The 20,572-nt window shown below is 39.7% G+C and overlaps 1 long non-coding RNA gene across 1 annotated transcript in view; it reads right to left on the bottom strand.

The window, feature by feature from the left end:
- Positions 1-12,469: 12,469 nt before the first annotated feature.
- Positions 12,470-20,572, bottom strand: part of LOC137502860 (uncharacterized) — a 31,816-nt gene continuing 23,713 nt past the window's right edge. The window contains exon 3 of the long non-coding RNA XR_011018894.1: positions 12,470-12,515. This is a non-coding gene — a long non-coding RNA (uncharacterized lncRNA). The remainder of the gene's footprint in view (positions 12,516-20,572) is intronic.

Here is a 20,572-nt window from a genome sequence, read left to right as displayed (position 1 = left end):
TGCAGAATTATTGAACCGTGAAACGCCAACTGACTATCAAGTCTTTGAAGAGGTGCCTGTTGAAAAGGATCAAGCTGAGTTGGTACAAGCAAGACCCAGGAAGGTACCTTGAATTCCTCCAAAATGGGAAAAGCAAAACCTTATCACACGTTCAGGAATATTTCCCAACAGTGACTTCACTGAACTTTGAGAAAACCTGTGCGTTGAACTGTTTGAGTCACTTTTTACAGATGACATTTTTGATCATTTAGTTCGTGAATCTAATAAATATGCCAGCTTTTTGAACTGTCCTTCCCCAAATATTAATAGACAAGAAATTAAAGTTTTCATTGCAATTTTGATTTTATGTGGAAATAATACTGTTCCTTCGAAGAGATCATATTGGTAGGATGCATGTTATGTGCACCGTGCTGTCATGGCTGGTGCTATGCGGCAAAATTTGCTGTTTCATTCACTGTGCTGATAACATGAACCGAAATTTCAACGACAAAATGTGGAAGCTAAAACTTCTGATTGACCTTCTACATGCTCGTTTCATGGAAAACTTTCGATCTGTAGAGCACTTGCCATATTTCGGGAAGCATTCCTGCAAAAAATTTATAAGAAGAAAACCTATTCATTTTGGTTTCAAGGTATGGTGTCTAAACACTCGTCATGGATATCTTGTAGAATTTGAAGTATACAAAGGAAAAAACCCTAATGCGAATGCGCAGTATGAAGCAGAATTTGGGAAGTGTGCAACTCCCCTTGTAACAATGCTGGATAATCTTCAACCAGACCTGAAATATTTGCCCTTCAAATTATACTTCGACAATCTCTTCACTAAAATGGGATTGCTAACACATCTTGGTGCACGGGGATACGGTGCTAAAGGCACACTTCAAGAAAATCACATTCCTAAGGATTGTAATCTGAAATCTTCTGCTACCATGAGGAAAGAAAAATGGGGTACATATGATTACCAAAAGAGCTTGGAGGATGGTATTCAGGTTTGCCATTGGGTGGGTAATTCAGTATTAACTGTAGCATATACATTATATGGAGTGCACCCTGAAAAACAGGTATCTCGTTATGTGAAAGAAAAAGGACAGGCTAGAGGTGGAAAAGTCAGAGTGTCTCAGCCATACATGATTTCTTAGTACAATATGTGTACGGGAGGTACTAATAGTATGGGTCGTAACTTAACAGGTGTGCGAATTGGAATACGAGGAGAAAAGTGTTGGTGGGCATTATTCACCTGACTTGTTGATGTAGGAATGCATAATGCATGGCAGCTGAAACACATGTCTGGAGAAGGCATTTCTCACATTGAATTTCGACGAGCAATTGTCCAGACTTACATCACACGCTACAAAGCTGCTCCCTTGTTCAGCAGATCTCATTGTTTTGGACATAATGCTGTGCAGGAACTTTGGTACGATGGAATGCACCACTGGCTTTCTACAATTCCAGGAGCCAAGAGAAGAAGATGCATGTCAGAAAATTGCCTTGCTAGGCCTAGAATCCAGTGTACCAAGTCGAAGTGCAATGTAGGTTTATGTGTAGACTGTTTTAATGATTATCATATGTGCAAAGATAATAAGTAGTGTGTACTTGCCTTTCAGAACATCACCGTTAGTGCAGTATTTATATGAAGAGCTTACCTTTCTACATACCGCTGCTATAATTCCTCATACAGACGGATTGCCTGACGATGTAATAAGTGATTTGGGCAGCTTGTGAGATTATAGCATTATTATTTAAAACATAAATTCATTTCCTCATACAATTAACAACTCAGGTCATTTCGTCTTCTTCATCGTTTTGCCTCATGACTGAGGCGTCGTGACTATCATAATATTCAGCCCTCTAGCCGATGAACCATACTCCGCCATTCTTCCCTGAGAGAACACTGTAGGGGCCCGTTCACCATGTCAATCCATCGCGTTGGTATTCGTCCTCGTTGTCTGGTTCCCTGGACTTTGCCCTCAACAATCAGCTTTTGTAGACTACCATCTCGGCGCATTATATGTCCAAAGTAGCGTACAATCCGTTGAGAGATCTTACATGATAGACAAACTTTTATCTGAAGTTGGTTCAGGATTGATGTGTTCGTGCGATGAGTTGTCCAAGGAATCCTTATCATTTTCCTCCAGCACCACATTTCAAAGCTTTCTATCCGTTCACGATCACGTTTGAGGATGGTCCACGTCTCTGCGCCATACAAGAAGACTGAGAAGACTAGAGATTCAACGAGCTTCTTTTTTTGTCTTAATGGCGATGTTGATATCTTTCCAGATCTTCTGCAGATGGATCATTGCTACCTTTGCTATTTCAATTCTGCGCTTTATTTCATCTTTGGAACCACCAGAATTGGATAGTAAGGAGCCTAGGTATACATACTGATGTACAACTTCACACCCTCCAATCTGTTTGATATGTGGACTGCTGTTGTTCTTACGATCAACAATCATGACTTTGGTTTTCTGTCGATTTAGGTGTAATCCAATTTCTAGGCTTGCTTCCTCTACTCTCTTGATCAGCTCTGTCAACTCCTCTTCAGATGATGCTATCAAGGTGGTGTCATCAGCAAATCTCAAATTGTTGATCTTGCATCCCCCAATGGAAAACCCTTTGTCCCAGCCATCTAATGCAGTTCTCATTGCATATTCACCATAGATATTGAAAAGTAACGGCGACAGGATACATCCCTGGCGAACTCCAGCCCTTGTACAAAACTGCTGAGACTGTTTGTTTTGAATCTTCACAGTGGCTGTATTTTCCTTATACAAGGACTTGAGAAGATCAATCAAATGGAGTGGCAAACCCATGTCATCCAAAATTTTCCAAAGATGGTTCCATTTGACAGTATCGAAGGCCTTTTGGTAGTCAATAAAGCACAGATATACCGGAACATTGAATTCTCTAGCCTTTTCTATGATTTGTCTTAGGCTTAAGATCTGTTCTCGAGTACCTTTTTCTTTCATAAATCCAGTCTGGACTTCAGCAATTTGATACTCTAGAAATGCCCGGAGTCTCTTGTGCAGGATATGAAGCATAACTTTACTGGCATGTGAAATCAAAGCAATTAAGCGATAATTTTCACATTTTTTCCTTGATCCTTTCTTGTGGATTGGGACAAAGATTGACTGTACCCATTCCTCGGGCCATCTTCTAGAATTCCATATTGCTTGGCAGATTTTCAACAGCATTTCAATTCCAGCACCGTCTGTAGCTTTCAAGACTTCTGCACTTATTCCATCAGGTCCACATGCTTTTCCAGTTCTCAGCATTTTCAAAGCCATTTCTACTTCATCTCGGAGGATGTCAGGTTCAGGATCTGACTGCTTGTCTATCATCACATGGTCTTGTGCATGACATTGTTCACTGTACAGATCCTGGCAGTACAATCTCCATGTTTCCAGAACATTCTCTATATCCACAACATCATCCCCCTTTGAGTTCTGTATATTCCAGGAATATGGCTTGAATTCTCGAGTGATTATTCTAATTTTGTCAAAAAGATCCTTGCTGTGGTTTTGATTTGCATGGTCTTCAGTCTCAAAACAAATGTTATTAAGGAAATTATTCTTATCTCTTCTACAAGAAGACTGAATCCTATCAAGATCAGACATTTGCTCCCTTTTTTCTTTAGTGTTAATGCCAGATTTTTTAAGGCACCTTCTTTCTTCTACAAGCTGAAGGCTCAAGTCAGAGATCCACTGTTGCCTTCTAGTATTTGGTACTCAAGATTAATTCAAAGAGGACTCTATCCAGTTTTTTGTCATATTCCACAGCCCTTCTGCAGTTGTTATTGGATCCTGTAATATGGAGGCTCTTCGCACCAATGATTCCTTGAAAGACGACATATTAACTACTTGTGGTATCCTGTGAGATCTTTTAACTGGTGTTTGAAGTTTTATTCTTATTTCTGTTCTAAGAAGCTGATGATCACTGCCACATACTGCACCTGGACAAGTTTTGGTGTCCATTACAGAAGACCTCCATCTTGAACTGATCAAGATGTAGTCAATCTGATTTTTATATTGACCATCAAGCGATGTCCATGTGTACATGTGCCATATGTGATGCTTGAAGACTGTATTAGTTATAGTGAACCTGTTTTGAATTGCAAACTCAAGAAGCCTGTTCCCCCGTTCATTTCTTTCTCCAATTCCGTATCTTCCTATCGATGTTCTGACATGCTCATCATGTTGTGTTGAACCAATTTTGGCATTGAAGTCTCCCATAACAATAGTTATTTCTCTGCTTGGAAAAGCTGAAACAGTAGCATCAAGATCTTGATAGAAGCGGTCGATTATTTCATCAGATGCATCCGCTGTTGGGGCATAAACCTGAATGATGTTGATTGAAAGTGGCTTGCATTTGAGACTTAGTGTTATAATGCGATCATTAACAGGTTTATATCCTTTCACTAGGCCATTCAGTTTGTCACTGATCACAATTGCAACCCCGTTACTGCTTTTTTCTTCATTTCCAGAAAAGTAGACCCAATGATTACCACTCCTAAAATGGCCATTGTTTTTCCAGTGAGTTTCACTTAGCCCAGCCACACCTATATTATACCTTTCCAGCTCTTGTATTATCAGGAGAAGTTTTCCTGAAGCTAAAAGTCCTCTCACATTCCGAGTACCCACATTCTGCTTTGTTCTTCCAGTCGCAAATTTCGCATATGCAGCCTGGTTGCCTACATGCACATGCCCAGTAGCACATTTCACACTTTGCAACCTGGAACCGCAAAAGCGCCGGTTGTCAGCCGGGTCGCATGACGAATTATATCCATTTAAAGCAGCTATCATGATAGTGTTCATGGGAATAATAGTGTAGTGGGGTCCCTCTCTCTTCCACACCGCAGTACCACAACCAAAAAACCAGTCATTCTGGTGACGCTTGAGGCTCCCCGCTCTTGACCCATCTCGAGCATGAATTGCTCTGTGCATCAAGTCGATACTGATGGCGCTGCTGCCCGACATCAAGTTTTCAGTGGATTCCAGTGGCATTTCCTCCACTGAGGGACCACCGCCCTTCCTCAAGGAGCTCATCCGCCCGAAGCTGTTGGCTCCCTGAGGGTGTCAGGTTATTTCTCGCCGCCTAACACTCGGCGTGGAATCGCTGGCTGTTCTGTCTACTCTATACCATCAAAAATACGTCCATTGTAATGGTGTCAACAGGTGTAGACTCTAGTCGATAAGAGCATGCATAGTTCCCGTCTTTGTCATTGTTTCCATGGCATTGATGGCAGATAGAACAAAATGGCCGACACGTAAGGCAATGCAAATATAGTAAATAATTATATCGAGTGACTCTCTTAGTAATGCTGTCTATGGATTGAGGGCAAAACAAGATGACTATCGCCTATGGCATAAAAACACAATAGACTTACGTTAAAAATCAATATCAAATGATCACTAATTCACTAGACAACACTCACACACAATAAATATATGCCACAGTGTCATAAATACTGCCAACAAGCCGCTAACAAAGCACAGTTCCCTTTATATAGAGATATTTTATGCTCTTACACCACACTAGATCTTGCATTTGGCAGCCATAACCTCTATAAAATCATCCCCAGCACCAAAAATCAAACATCCAGGTATTTCTAATAGTTCTGGAACAACGTTACTTTTGTAATATATGCAAATATTGAAGAAAAACTTGTATACTGATGATTTACAAATGAAAGTATTGGATGAAAGCATACCAATAAGTAAAATGCGGAATAACATCCAAATTCCCATATATGAAAGAAAAGACAGCATTACCGCCCAGCGTGCCACATATGGCACGGGCCTTTTCTCGGAAGTTACATGCTGAATGAATAAAATTAAAACTTTTCCGGGATCTTCATATGCTAATTATCCAACGCTAAAAGTTACAACTTGATTCTCAAAAAATAAAATCTTGGGCAGATCCAGATTAAGATAAAGCTGTCAACATACGCCAGATTGCTTACTAAATTTTTACCTTACTGAATCCCTTCCTGCCATTTTATACCTTCTAGCAGATGATCTATGTAAACTACGAACAAAAACAATTTTTCAAAATTCTGGCAAATAAAGAAAATATGATCCTGAGAGCCCCTTTATGGTCTGAAACCACACTGCTTTTCATCCTACTTCCTCTGAACCACTGATTTCACCCTCCCATCCAAGATGTCAGTGAACACTGGCATACTGATTATTAAGATACCTTGATAATTGTTGCAATACTTCCTCTTTGATTGCTTATAGGTAGGTGCAATTACAGCTTTCATCCAATCTGAAGGTACCTTACTAACACTCCATGATAATCTTATTATGAAGCCATTTCAACCCATCCTTCCCAATCTACTTCAGCATTTCAGGTCTAATTTCATTTATTCCTGTTGCGTTATGACAATGGAATTTATCTACCATCCTTCCCAATTCCTTAAAAGTAATTTCAGCAACATCATTGCTCTCTTGACACAAGAGTGGAGAAACAATAGGGATCGCAAGTAATATATGACACAGCGATGTTGCAGAAGAATGACTATGTTCTATGACTGAGAAAATTATTCATGAGAATTAATTTGAAGAGTATGATGCTGTACTTCACGAATGGCTAAAGATGGTATTGTTGAAGAAAGACATTATGAAGAGGCTAGAGGTAAAGGCTACATTCTACCTTATCGGAGTGTTTTTAAAGACAGTGCAACTATGCGAATTAGGCCCATATTTGACATATCCAGTAAAAGGAAGAGAGAGTTGTCACTGAATGACTGTATGACAAAGGTCCAAACTTAATCAAACTTATGCCGGGCTGAGTGGCTCAGACGGTTAAGGCGCTGGCCTTCTGACCCCAACTTGGCAGGTTCGATCCTGGCTCAGTCCAGTGGTATTTGAAGGTGCTTAAATACGACAGCCTTGTGTTGGTAGATTTACTGTCATGTAAAAGAACTCCTATGGAACTAAATTCCGGCACTTCGGCGTCTCCGAAAACCGTAAAGCAAATAATATTATTATTATTAATCAAACTTATTAACTCTGTTCTCTTAAGACTTAGAGAGAGGCTAGTGGGTGTGATCTTGGACATAAGAAAGGCATTCCTACACACGTGTCAATAAAGAGGGTTGATCAATTTCTCTGATGAGAAAATAATACTCATACAAGCTTCAAGGTCTTTCATCACTGCCGAGTAGATGGGAAAGTAGCAGGCATTTTTCAGGGACAGAAGACTCAGTCTCTCCAGTACTGGGGCTGCTAGGTTTTGTCACAAAAACATTGCAAAATTCATAACAAACCTGCAACAAGGTGAAGTATTTTACCTGTCTTTGTCCCCGTTGGTTTCTCCTATCCTGTGTCTCTGATGCTGAAGGTTTTGCTGCAAGACAGTTGGGAGCAGAAAATAAGTTGGGACACAGAGGTACTATCAGAAACAAAAGACATCTTCACAAAGTGGATTGAACAATTACCTCGATAAGCTTGTATCGTTATACCGAGACGATTTACCTTGGCTGACTGTAAGGAAGTATTATTAACTTCATACATTCCGTGATGCTAGTAAATATGCTTATGTTGCAGCTGTATCAAGGAGAATGAAGCATCACGATGAAATCAGTCTGCAGCTAATATTTGCAAAAGGGAGGTTAGTACCATTTAAGAGAACTGCAACACTTCGACTAGAATTACTTTCCTGCCGTATTGGTGTTTGAATGTTAACCACTACAAAAGACAGTCTCATGCTTATTGATGTGCACTGCTAACTTTGGACACTGCATTGATATGGACAACGAAGGGTGCCTTTGTACAAAATAGGCTGAAGGAAATATTGACTTTCTCCTACAGAGCAGAGTGGCAGCATTTATGAAGAAGAATTTATCCAGTTGATTTGCCTTCATGAGGTTGCAATGTGGATGAGTGGAGGGAAGGTCCTGATGGAGCTGGGAGAAGAAAAGTGGTCTTGCAGTGAAGTTGCCATGTGAGAAGAGGAAGTTGATCATGAAACTGTGACTTATGCTATCACCTCCGGAGAGCCTCCTTGGTATCTGGAATATATTTCTTCTATATCAAGATTGCCTGAATGGTCACCTGGTTGTTGTGGTTTACTAATAACAATAAAAGGAATGTGAGAGAAACAATTGTGGGAGAGACAACAAAGGATGAAATAAAATCATTAGGAAAGTTACTCATTTGATTAGTTCAAGAAGAGGATTCTGGGGTAGAAGGGATTTCCAGCTCGAAGTCACTTTGCATGATATAAGACTGTGAAGTAAATGTGTGTGTAAAAACAAAGATCATTGAAAGAAAGATAGTGAGGACTTAAGATGTCCTATGGTACTAACGAGTAAACATCATCTGGTGCAACTTCTAATTCATGACGAACATGTTAGAATATTACACGTTGGCACTCACATGTTACTGTTGCACTTGCATAAAAGATTTCCATTTATACAAATATGAAGAAGCAGCCAGGCCATGCTGTCAAGATGTGTGAGATGAAAAACGACACAAAGCTAAGAAGGTGGATGCTGATACTGGAACTCTATCGGAAAACAATAAAAGTTGGTGTGGTATTTGAAGTGACAGGACTCCTGATACTGAAAAATAAAATGGAAGGGGTGGATTATGCTCTTTACGTATGCCGTGTGTAGGGCAGTGCATTTGGAACTGGTCAGCAATTTCTAACGAATGGATTTTTACTGAGTTTTCGACAGTTCATCACTCAATCACAAAGACCAAAAGTGTCTACAACAACAATGGAACATATTTCACAGGTACACATATATTTTTTAACTGACGACTAAAAGCTCACAGAAAGAGAGTACACAATACAGCAAATACAGTAGAGGATTAACCCTCCCACAACAGGCTAGTGGAGTGATTGTTGGAAAAATCTGATTCAGATAGTAAAGAGAAATTTGAGATATGTCCTCGGGAGAGCTTCACTGTGTTATGAAAAAATGACGACCCTACGTGCGTGTGTGAAGCCGTGGTTAATTCCCGTCCTCTTACCTACTTGCCTGAGAAGTCTGAAGATCTCAACCAACTTTCACCTTCAAGTATTTGGATGGACGATGTCCGCATGGGAATACTAGATTTAGATCAACTGGATTCTGTGAACTTATCAGGAGATTTTGATTTCTACTACAGCTGCAACAAGATTTTGAGAAGAGTACCTAAATCAGTTGATCCAGAAGAGGAATAAGATGTCTACAAACACTGGAGAAGGGGATGTGGTGCTGGTTGCAACTGGATTGACTGGCAATTAACACGAGTGCTGGAAGTGTATCGTGGGAAAGAGTTCGAAGAGTTTTGAGGTTGAAAACATTGTCAGGTGTGGTGACTAGTCAACATCAGTGACTTCTGAAACTGCGAATGAGAATGCTAATGACTGTCTCAGTAAATTTCACTGTCATGAACAGTCTGACTCATCAGACTCCTCAAAGTGGTATTATGACAGCACATCGACTATTTCACGTGAATATAATAACTAAGTGATTTACAATAAATGTGAAGTTCCTTTCAGGTACAAAGGATGTTTCTCACAGGATAATGCTTTAGGAATTAAGATTCTAAGACATTCTAAAAAGATAACTCCCTCATCAATCCTCCTATCAAGATAGTGTTCATGAGCAGAAAGTTTTACAAACAGATTTCCAGTAAGGTTGGTAGATTTCAAATAAGGTTGGCCATATACATTTTTTGGGAGAGTAAAATCACTGTTTGGGGTTTTCACATAAATCCCCACCCACTTCATGGATGATGAAATTATACTGAAACTAAAAATTATCCACAGATAAGAGGATTCTAATTGTGGGTTCCAATACGTCCAGTAGTTTTCAGTTACAATAACTCAAACAACAACAACAAGAAAGGCAAGACCCCGAAGCTAAAACATATTTAGGTATCATTATTACAGCTGAAATGGATAATTATAATAAAATGCTCTCAAAATAATCAATATATAGATACACAATTATTACAATTTCATTTAAGAGATTACAGTAATTACTAATATGCATGGCTTATCAGTCCATGGATTAGAATGATGCAGCTTTCCATGTCAATTTATCCTGTCCCATCAGCTTCTTCTCTAACTAGTGCAGTGTTTTCTCCAGAAATTTTGTCAGCCAAGTATCAGAAATGAGTGACCAGGGAGGGAAAACTACATACTAAAATGGATATGAATAAATTTCAATTTATTCCCCTCAGGGCATTCACATTAACAGACAGGTAACAGTAACTGCAAAGTTGAACTTCTTAGTGTTATCATCATGAAAAATAACCCACAGTATTTTGAACTTTTAATGTTGTACTGCTCGTTCATTACAATTCAATACCGGGTATTACCAGTCCATTGCTATGGAGTGCCATACGGGTTTGTGATGTCATGTGAAGCCCCTAAACATTTAAACCCTGATGTAATTAATGTAACTTTGCTGAAAATAATTATTGTATATTTAACTAAACAGTTATACACTATGTAATTAGCGCATATCCAGGTTACATTAGAAGGGTGGTGTGCAAACATGGCAGGGCAGTGCGTCCATTAGAAAGGTCTTAGAGCACTGTATTTGAACATATATTTACTACAATCCTTTTATAATACTAACGTCAAGGCCTGCCTTACCATTCTAAACATCTAGACTTGATCCCAAACCAAACTGCTGAAATCCTGCAGGACTTTGTTTCTATAATGATAACAATAATAAGACTGTTACAACATTTGTTCAGTTGCTGCAGCTTTCACAGAATATTAATACGGCTTTACCTACAGTCACACAATCGGGTCAGGTGATACCAGTGTCGTATTATCATGGTGGGAAAGGAGGTCAGAAATTTTGCCATTAACTGGTTTTTAAATGAAGTATAAAGTGACTTTTCTGATCTGTGGAATACTTAACCATCTCGCTATCCACATGAGCACTGTAAATTTCACACCATAAGAGAGAATGAGAATAGTACTCCCCTAGATTTATCCATCTGTGCAATCTCAAAAGCAGTGGTGTAGGAAGCCTTAAGAGCATTGTGAAAGTTATGCCATAGCTTGAAGCATTGCAGTTATAGTTATTATAATTCTGGTAATTTCAAAGATCCAACTAGTTGGGATTAAATCTTACTGATGAATAGAAGTTGTATTGCTACCTGGATGAGTAACTCTCAGGCCGCTGGATTGGACTCAGTACTGAGAACGACCTGGTGGTGTTTACATATCCTTCTAGGTTGCATCACTTTTGTTGTTGTGGGGAAATATTCTGATGGCATTCATTAAGTACCAATACTCAGTACTTACAATTGCAAGGACACTAATTTCACAAATTGCCTCTACTGCTCCATCCAGAAGTGCCGTCAGCATTGCCAACAAGCCGTGACCATCCTGAGCATGCAATAGATTGTTCAAGTAGAGGAGTATATATAATCCATCCCCCTCCCATAACTCTCTTAAATTTCTTTTTCAGTGGCCTCAACAGTTGTTGAATGTTCTTCTTGTTTCTCATGAATATCATTCACAGAAACTCAACAGAATGGTCCATAGTAAAGTTAATGTAGCTCTATCAATAAAAAAAGGAAACTATAAATTATGTGGAAAGAGAGGGAACACAGCACAAGAAATTGTACAAAAACAACTAACGACTTGAAAAAAATACACCAAAAAAATTCCCTCCATGACCAAACAGGCTAATTATATAATAAATTGAAAAATCCAGTCATCAAAGTTGAGCATCAATGTTATAAAATCTATCAAATCAGCAGAAAAGATGAGAACAAATCAATAATGAGCAAACTCTTCATATACACGTCAATATAAATATGTTGTTGCTAAGGAGGATAATGTAGGATGATCAATACTGCAACAATGGACTCGATCCTCCCAAGATTTTAAATGAAAAGGATCCGATCTGTCACAACCAGTAATTTTGTCATGAACAGTAACCTAAATGTCACTATAGTTGTTTTGCCAAATGAGAAAATGTCCATTGGACAGGATCCTGAATCAGCACTAAGTTTCAGGTACTGATATCTCAAACTCACTTGGAATCTTACCAGGGCCCAGTAGGTAAGATGAAGGTCCTCATTATATAAGAAATAGGGCCTGCCCAGTTAATGTATACTGAAAATGATTAGTGTTATTAACCAAACATTAAACTATCCATGAGGAAAAGTAATGTCAACAACTATCCACTATTTCATATAACAATGAATGAAATCCAGCATGTCATCACCACTCATCTGATGGCCACTGACAGCGACAACATACAGCACACCTACCAGACTACCACCTAGATTTGTCATGCCATGAAAGGAGAATGCAATAAAACATCCGACAAAGTACCTTTTAAAAGTTGGAGAGCTTATGCCTCTTGTTATGCACTGAACATAATTCCAGAAGAAATACTTTGTAACATATAGCTCTGAAAATGTTTTGAATATCAATTAAGTTCCAATCACTATAAAGTAATCAGGCATGATACTTATTAAGGATGTACTTGCCATGCCTTCAAGCCAGACAGGTTCCTCCTTGATCTCTATTTTCCTGTCCATTTCACACTGCAACAGCAATTGTTATAAGAAAATGAGCCAAAAATTACTTCCAGACATTTACTGAAAAAAAGGTACCAGAAATATATATTATCATTAACATAATCATTAGGGTCATAGTTTATTGGCCAATGAAGTAAGCAGGCAGGCCTGTAGCTCTCCATTGTTTTAATGTCTTTATCACAGCCAAACATCCTCCCGTCTCCGATGGAAATCAAATCACAGGAACAAGGCCTTTATTTCAAACATCCCACATGCACTGGCTGGGACTGGCTGCTAGCAGTAAATATTTTTTTAAACGGAGAAATCACTTCTCCTTTAGCAGAATTTGCTAACACTGCGGGATCATGCATTTAGTCTGCCACTGCCAAGCAAAGGCTTACAGGTGCATGCCAATGCAACTGATGAGCCAAATGGCATGTCTGGGTGAAACTCTGCATATGCACACGGCTTCACAACCTAAAAGATGGTTCTATTCCCGAGATACTAAAATATCTCCAACTTGATTTTGACTGGTATTAAGAAAAGGGGGCTATCTTTATCCTAAAAACTCCTCATCTCTATTGTTAATGGCAATTAGGAAGTGAGTTTGCCACTATGGTAGAAACTCCTGAACTCTGTTTTGAATGGTGGTACAAAATGTGGCCTGCCATTATCATCAAAACTCCATAAAAGACCACCTTACATTGGAAACAGTGTATGGGGTCCTCCTCATTTTGTTTCTCGGATAGTGCTAAGGGACAAACAATTTAATATAGTCTTACTCACTGCGTGTACAATAATTTACGTAGAAACCAGTATACAAAGTAGAATACTGTAGAATCACAGGCACACTAGCTAGGTTGTAATATTTCTTCAAGAAATGTTTGGGATTATGAAACCACATGAGTAATTGTATGCCACTCACAATTTTTTGGAGCTACTTGTTTCCATTTTACGTCATTAACACTATCAATACTTGATTTTGTCATACTGCACAATTATTTTGCACCCATGACTCTCCTTTTACATATTCTATATTATCTTCTGTATCACTCTGCAACTGTTGCATGTTGGTGAAGGTTCGTTGTTGTCATCCTTGCAATTCAGTGAGATTTTCCCTCACCTTGCACTTTTTACATTAGTATTTCTGGCATTGTTGAATACTGTAAATATATTGACTATATTTGCAAATATTGAAGTATGGTTGTAGAGAATGTACAGACACTGTTATAATGGGTAGATCACGTGGAAAATGAGATAAACAGGAATAAAGAAGCAGGTAAAGATTTAGAATATATAACTGACATTTGCTATTATTATATAGGACAAATTAAACAAAGTTTTCTGGAATTGAAACAGAACCTGTTGTCACAAATTCTGACCGAGTGGTACTAAACAGACCCTATACAGAGGAAAGGATGGAGGAACAATATGGGATGTACACTGCAGAAACACAACACATAATACTACGCATAGGTATCTTGTGAGACATCTACCAACTGCCAGAGGAAAGGCACGAAATGAAAATTCAGCAATGGAAGCATGGCATCTTTTTTACCCTGCAGACACTACAAAGCTAATTGTGCATTATACCAATCTTGATACTGATTAAACGATGTAGAATACTCTATATTTGTAAATAAAATAGCGTAAAACTATAATAATTCTTATGAAAATAAATGCGAGAAGCTTTAATTAAATAATTAACCAATTAAATCTAAAACGTACCACATAAAGCTTACATTTTTCATTCATTTCATACGTGAGAAAAGATATTATCATGTGCCCCACTTCTGTCCCTGGTAACCTGTGCCAGAAGTAATGAAATTTCATTTTAAGCTACTAAATTCCATGTAAAGCTTTTCAGTCATTCTGAATCTCCAATAACACTATGTTCTTATGATTTTCCTGCATTCAGCTAATGCTTCTCCTTATCATGTCCACCCTTCCTTCCTTCCTTCCTTCCTTCCTTCCTTCCTTCCTTCCTTCCTTCCTTCCTTCCTTCCTTCCCTCCTTCCTTCCTTCCTTCCTTCCTTTGGGGGCTGTGATTAACATGTATCCCTCTTCCCACTGTTATTTGTATCCTATCTTGAGTGGATTGCCTTTTGTTTATTGAAAACAGATGTGTCTGTGATGGTGGGCACAAATTTATTTCCTTAATTGTGAAAAATGTTGGAAGTTCTTTAGGATTTAGATTTTGTGAGCTTCTCTTGGTGATATTATTCAATTAAAAATATTTTTCTTCTAAATAACATTGTTTATTTATTTGGGCCTTATTCTTGGTTTCAACAAACTGGAAATTTATTAAGTTTTCTCCATTTTAATATAGGTACTTCTTATTATAACCATGAGCTGTGAATTATGTTTAAATTCAACTGTCTTAAACCATATTTTAATAAGGGATCCCCAATCATTGTCTTAATTTACAGGAAATTCATTATTTTCAACCTACTTACCTACATATCATGAATCATGTCATGCTTTACTATTTCAAATGTACTATTCAAGTTATTTTAATTTATAAAATCTATTGTTAATGGCAATGGGTGTTCTCTTATCTTCCATTCACGCAAATGTACAGAACTTATTACAATTCATTTTGCATTCTTATCCACACCCTATTTATTGTTCTCCAGTGAATGGGCCTGTTTTCACCACCACTTCAGTTGGGTATTTCTGGAATTTGGTAGCCTTCAAATGGTAAGTATGTTAAACGATGCTCCTTTTACTTGTGACTTATCTTGTTTTTTTATGTTTATCGTGTGGTTTTCGCTAGTGGCTTTATATCACACCGACACAGATAGGTCTTATGGAGACAATGGGATAAGAAAGTGATAGGTGTTGGAAGGAAGCAGCTGTGGCCTTAATTAAGGTACAGCCCTGGTGTAAAAGTGGGAAACCACAGAAAACCATCTTCAGGGCTGCCGATAGAGGGATTCGAACCCACTCTCTCCCGGATGCAAGCTCACAGCTCCGCGCTCCTAATCGCGTGGCCAACTCGTCTGGTCGTGTGGTTTTGATGGACTGTGTTTTGCTTGTCTTACCTTATACTTCCCTAAATTTTCTGTTCACACACAGAAGCAGTAAGGGGTAACATAGAGCATAGTGATGGGGTGTTGCAATATAATGCTTCAGCATAAGGGATGACACTGTGCGGAACTAATAAATGAAGGGAGAACATGATAAATCAATTACAACTTCTCATCATGAAATAGAAAAATGAACTATGCCTGTTTTCTTCATATACTACCGCTCCTAGATGGTTGCCAGAGATATACATTTTGAGAAAATAGGTATGCGCACAAAAATAAGAAATGAAGAGATGTGGTAAACACGAGGCGGACACCTTCAAATACCACTGGACCGAGCCAGAATCGAAAATGAATCACTCAGCCCAGCATAAACAACAATAGCTCACAAGAAAAGTAATATCAGGAAACTGAACTTGAGCTACACAGGTGGAAACAGTTTCACAAAACATGAGGTAGAGGATGCAATAAGGACATCATACAAGTCCGCACCAGGTGGTACTGATGACAATAAAATGAAATAAATACATAACTTCTGGATGACCCTGTTCAACAAGTGCTTACTTCTCAAATGCTTCTCTGTATTCCTCATTATTAACCAACAATATTTTATCTTTATCTTACGTTTCTCACCTTTTCTTGCATTTATCTGCCTTTCTTCCTATCCTACATTTTCCACATCAAGAGTTAAGAACTATGAAGCTGGACCTCGATGATTTCCGATGCCCGAGCTCCTGATGAAGCTGAGAAGCAGAAACCAGCCTGTCGGAGGCTGAAAGGAGAGGAATTTGGATTGGTGAGGAGAAAGCCTATGGCAGTGAAGATGGTAGTTATCATTTTGTGTTATCATGTTTGTCTTCATCTCCTCTTTCTTTCCACAATGAACTCCGATTATGTTCATCCTATCATCTGTTCATTTTTTGTGACATTTATTTGTTCCTCTCAATAATTATTGCACCTTTTGTGTTTGACCCATGTTCCTAAACTTTTACCTTCCCTATTTTTTATCTTATATAAGATCTGTCAAGGTGGCCCCCGAAGGAGTGTTAATGCCCACCTTCACCCTGAAGCTGGGAAAGAGAACTCGTTGGGGACTCTCTCTCTCTCTCTCCGTATGAGCTGTTTTGACGATTGTTTGTTTCTTTCAAATGCTTATTCCTCCATCTTTTGATTGCTGTAGGTTAGACTGAAGACAATCAAGTGATTGCTCGTGTTATCCCTGTAGATTCATAAGCAGCTTCAACTGTCACCCCAAACAGACAAAGAATGCATCTGCCTGCTCTTGCAATCAGAAATAAAACCATTCATGTAAATAACCTCATAACCTTCACTGGCTCAAAGGGCAAGAGAGAATTTGAGGGAATGAAAGAGCAGGCCACAAAGCCAAAACAACACCCAGCTATCTACACTTCATTTCCTATAGCTCAATATCAATGACGAGATGCAGGAATTTACTGAAATAATGATAATCCATAGCCTGTTGCCAGTCATTCAACTGGGTCAGGAATGGAATGAATGAAGCCGCCATCTAGTGGCAAAGATAGGAACTGTGCTGGCTACCAAAGCCTGCTGCCCTCCTGTGAGGCTATTATTAATGACTGACAGGCAAAATGAAACGATATTGGTAGGAATGATTACAGAAAGACCAGGGAACTGAGAGAGCCTGTACTCTGTCCATGAAAAATCTTACATGGATTGAACGGGAATTAAATCACAAAACCCAGTGGTGAGAGCTCAGCATGCTGCTGTCTGAGCCATGGAGGCTTTTACTAAAATAATATAACACATATATCAACTAACAGAATGTTTCTCACACTACACTATTCGTTCCAAGCATCTCCCATACACTTTCTGTTGTGCCTAATTACATCCACATGCAATTCTTTATAAACCAAAGCTGCATTACATCACCCATCCACAGAATGAACATAATTACTTCCCCACTTTGTGACAGCCCAAAGAAGACACGACAAATCGCTTACCACATCATGAATGAATGTACCCCCTTTGCAAGGGAATACTGTACTGTACCATAGTCTCTTTGCATATGAAATGAAAACCTACAACCTGTTTTCCAGTCTTTGACCAGGTCAGGGATGTAATGAATGAACCATATAGGCTATAATTACAATGGAGTCGCCACTCCCAAGGTGATGTTAATGAATGATAAATGCTATGAAACGATAATGGAAAGTGTTGCTGGAATGAAAGAAGACAGGGAAAACCGGAGTACCCGGAGAAAAACCTGTCCCGCCTCCGCTTTGTCCAGCAAAAATCTCACATGGAGTGACCGGGATTTGAACCACGGTATCCAGCGGTGAGAGGCCGACGCGCTGCCGTCTGAGCCACGGAGGCCCTTCTCTTCGCATATCTTAAGTGCAAACATCACATTAAAACTCCCAGCATTTTAAGCTTCACCACATCAATCTTCTGTAAGATTCAAGAATAACACAACTGCACTGTAAAGCACAACTCTGTAGAAACCACATGGAATCCTTTCCATCTGTCATTTAAATATTAAAAACAAAGACCCAAGTGATGTTTTCCATCTCCTGGCAATATAAAATAGTAGTATAATAGGACAGTTCGGCCACCACGACCGCCACCGGCTCCCAGGGGCCTCCTCCACCACAACCACACAAGGGGGCCTTCCCAGGGGCCTCCTCCTCTGCAGCCAGGGGCCTCTTCCAGTGCTGCCAACTTAACCTTACTAGCGCGAAATTTGAATTGGTAAACAAAGCCACGTGCTTTTTGACAGACAACAACGCATCGCTAACCTCACTGCTGCCATCTTGACGGGCGTAAACCTTAGTGGTACCAACTTAACCTAACTAGCGCGAGATTTCAATCGGTAAACAAATCCACGTGCTATTTGGACAGCTGTTATCCGCTATCTTTAATCAACGGAACACAGTGCTGCCCTCTTTATGGCTACTACCTTAAGGATGTAGTAGCGGGCAATTTTAAAAGTTCCGTTAGCTGTCATCAGCCATCTTTAATCAAGAGAGCGCAGTGCTGCCCCCTTTGGCTAGATACCTTTGAAATGTGGTGGTGGCAAATTCTGCGTGCTCTTGTTTGGAAACAAACCTACATGCTTTCTTGACAGCTGTCATCCGCCATCTTTAATCAAGAGAGCACCGTGCTGCACTCTTTAGTTGAAATGTGGTGGCGGCAATTTGAAAACTTCTACGTGCTCCTGTTCGGAAACAAATCCACGTGCTTTTTTGACAGCTGTCATCCACCATCTCTAATCAAGGGAGCACCGTGCTGCACTCTTTAATTGAAATGTGGTGGTGGCAATTTGAAAAATTTCACGTGTTCTTGTTTGGAAACAATGCCACATGCTTTTTCTGACAGCTACCATCCGCCGTCTCTATCAAGAGAGCACCGTGCTGCACTCTTTGGTTGAAATGTGGTGGCGGCAATTTGAAAAATTCCGCAATCTCTTGCTCGGAAACAAACCCACGTGCTTTTTGACAGCATTCATCCGCCATCTTTAATCAAGAGAGCACCGTGCTGCATTCTTTAGTTGAAATGTGGTGGCGGCAATTTGAAAAATTCTACATTCTCTTGTTTGGAAACAAACTCACGTGCTTTTTTGAAAGCAGCCATCTCTAATCAAGAGAGCACCGTGCTGCACTCTTTAGCTACATACCTTTGAAATGTGGTGGCGGAAAATTTGAAAAAATGCTTTTTGACAGCAGCAATCTTTAATCGACAGAGCACCGTGCTGCTATCTTGCGGGTAATTCCGTCAGCTGTCATCCACCTTCTTGCATCGCAAACCTCAGTGCTGCACTCTTTAGTTGAAATATGGTGGCAGATAATTTAAAAAGAAAAATTCTACAGCAGCCATCTCTCGACGCTAATTGCACAAGATGGTGGCTATAGATGACCCCTTAAGGCTGCTTACGCAAGATGGCTGCTATACATAGCTTCTTACGAGACTCCCTTGGGATGCTTGCGCAAGATGGCGGCTATACATAGCTCCTTATGAGACGCCCTAGGGATGCTTGCTCAAGATGGCGGCTGCTCTTATGAGACGGCTTAAGGGTCCTAGCACAAGATGGCTTGAGACGCCCTAAGGATGCTTGCGCAAGATGGTGGACACAAGATGGCGGCTATACACGACTCGTTATGAGACGAATTAAGGGTGCTTGCGCAAGATGGCTGCTGCTCTTATCAAGAAAGCTAGCTTAGAGGCTAACATGCCGTGCTAGTTCGATTAATTAAACTTGGGGCTTAAATGCAAAATGTTAAATATCTTGAAAACGATGCATCGTAGAGCAAAACGGACAAACTTTTTCCGCCCAATACCCAGGTTCGCAGTATAAGGAACAAGAAAAACGTATTTTAATGATGAGGTCAACGGTTCGATTCCTACATAGGCCCTTTGGCACTGGCAGCTATCTAATTCTACAAGATGGCGGCTACACATAGCTCCTTATGAGACGGCTTAAGAGCGCTTGCACAAGATGGCTGCTGCTCTTATGGGACAACCTAGGGGTGCTTGCGCAAGGTACCAGCGACAAGACGGGGACTATACACAGCTCCTTATGATACGGCCTAGGGATGCTCACACAAGATGGTGGCTGCTTTGATGAAGAAAGCTAGCTTAGAGGCTACTGCGAAAGATGGCGGCTGCTGTTATGCATACGGTGGAGGGCAATTTGAAATTCTACGTGCTCTCGTTTGTAAAATTCTACGTGCTATTTTTTCAGCTCTCATCTTTAATCAACAGAGCATCGTGCAGGTATCTTTACAGCACTAAACTTCATACTTTGAAATGTGGTAGCGGGTAATTTGAAAGATTCTACATGCTTTTTCTTGACAGCTGCTATCTTTAAACAATAGTGGCTATACATAAGCTGTTAAGGCCTCCTCTTATGTCAAGGCATAGCTCTATCGAACAAGTTTAAACCTGCATCGGGATAGCTAGAGTGAGCACGTGCAGCTGTGATGACGTTATTATGCATGTTTAGACTTGCAAATCACAAAAGGAGTGAAACATAACAAGACTAGAATCGAACACCGCACTCGATGTCGTTAACTTTAT

This window comes from Anabrus simplex, chromosome 13 (genome assembly GCF_040414725.1).
Source record: "Anabrus simplex isolate iqAnaSimp1 chromosome 13, ASM4041472v1, whole genome shotgun sequence".
Lineage (NCBI taxonomy): Eukaryota > Metazoa > Arthropoda > Insecta > Orthoptera > Tettigoniidae > Anabrus > Anabrus simplex.
Note: the sequence above shows the minus strand (reverse complement) of the source record. Positions and strands in the feature narration are given on the sequence as shown.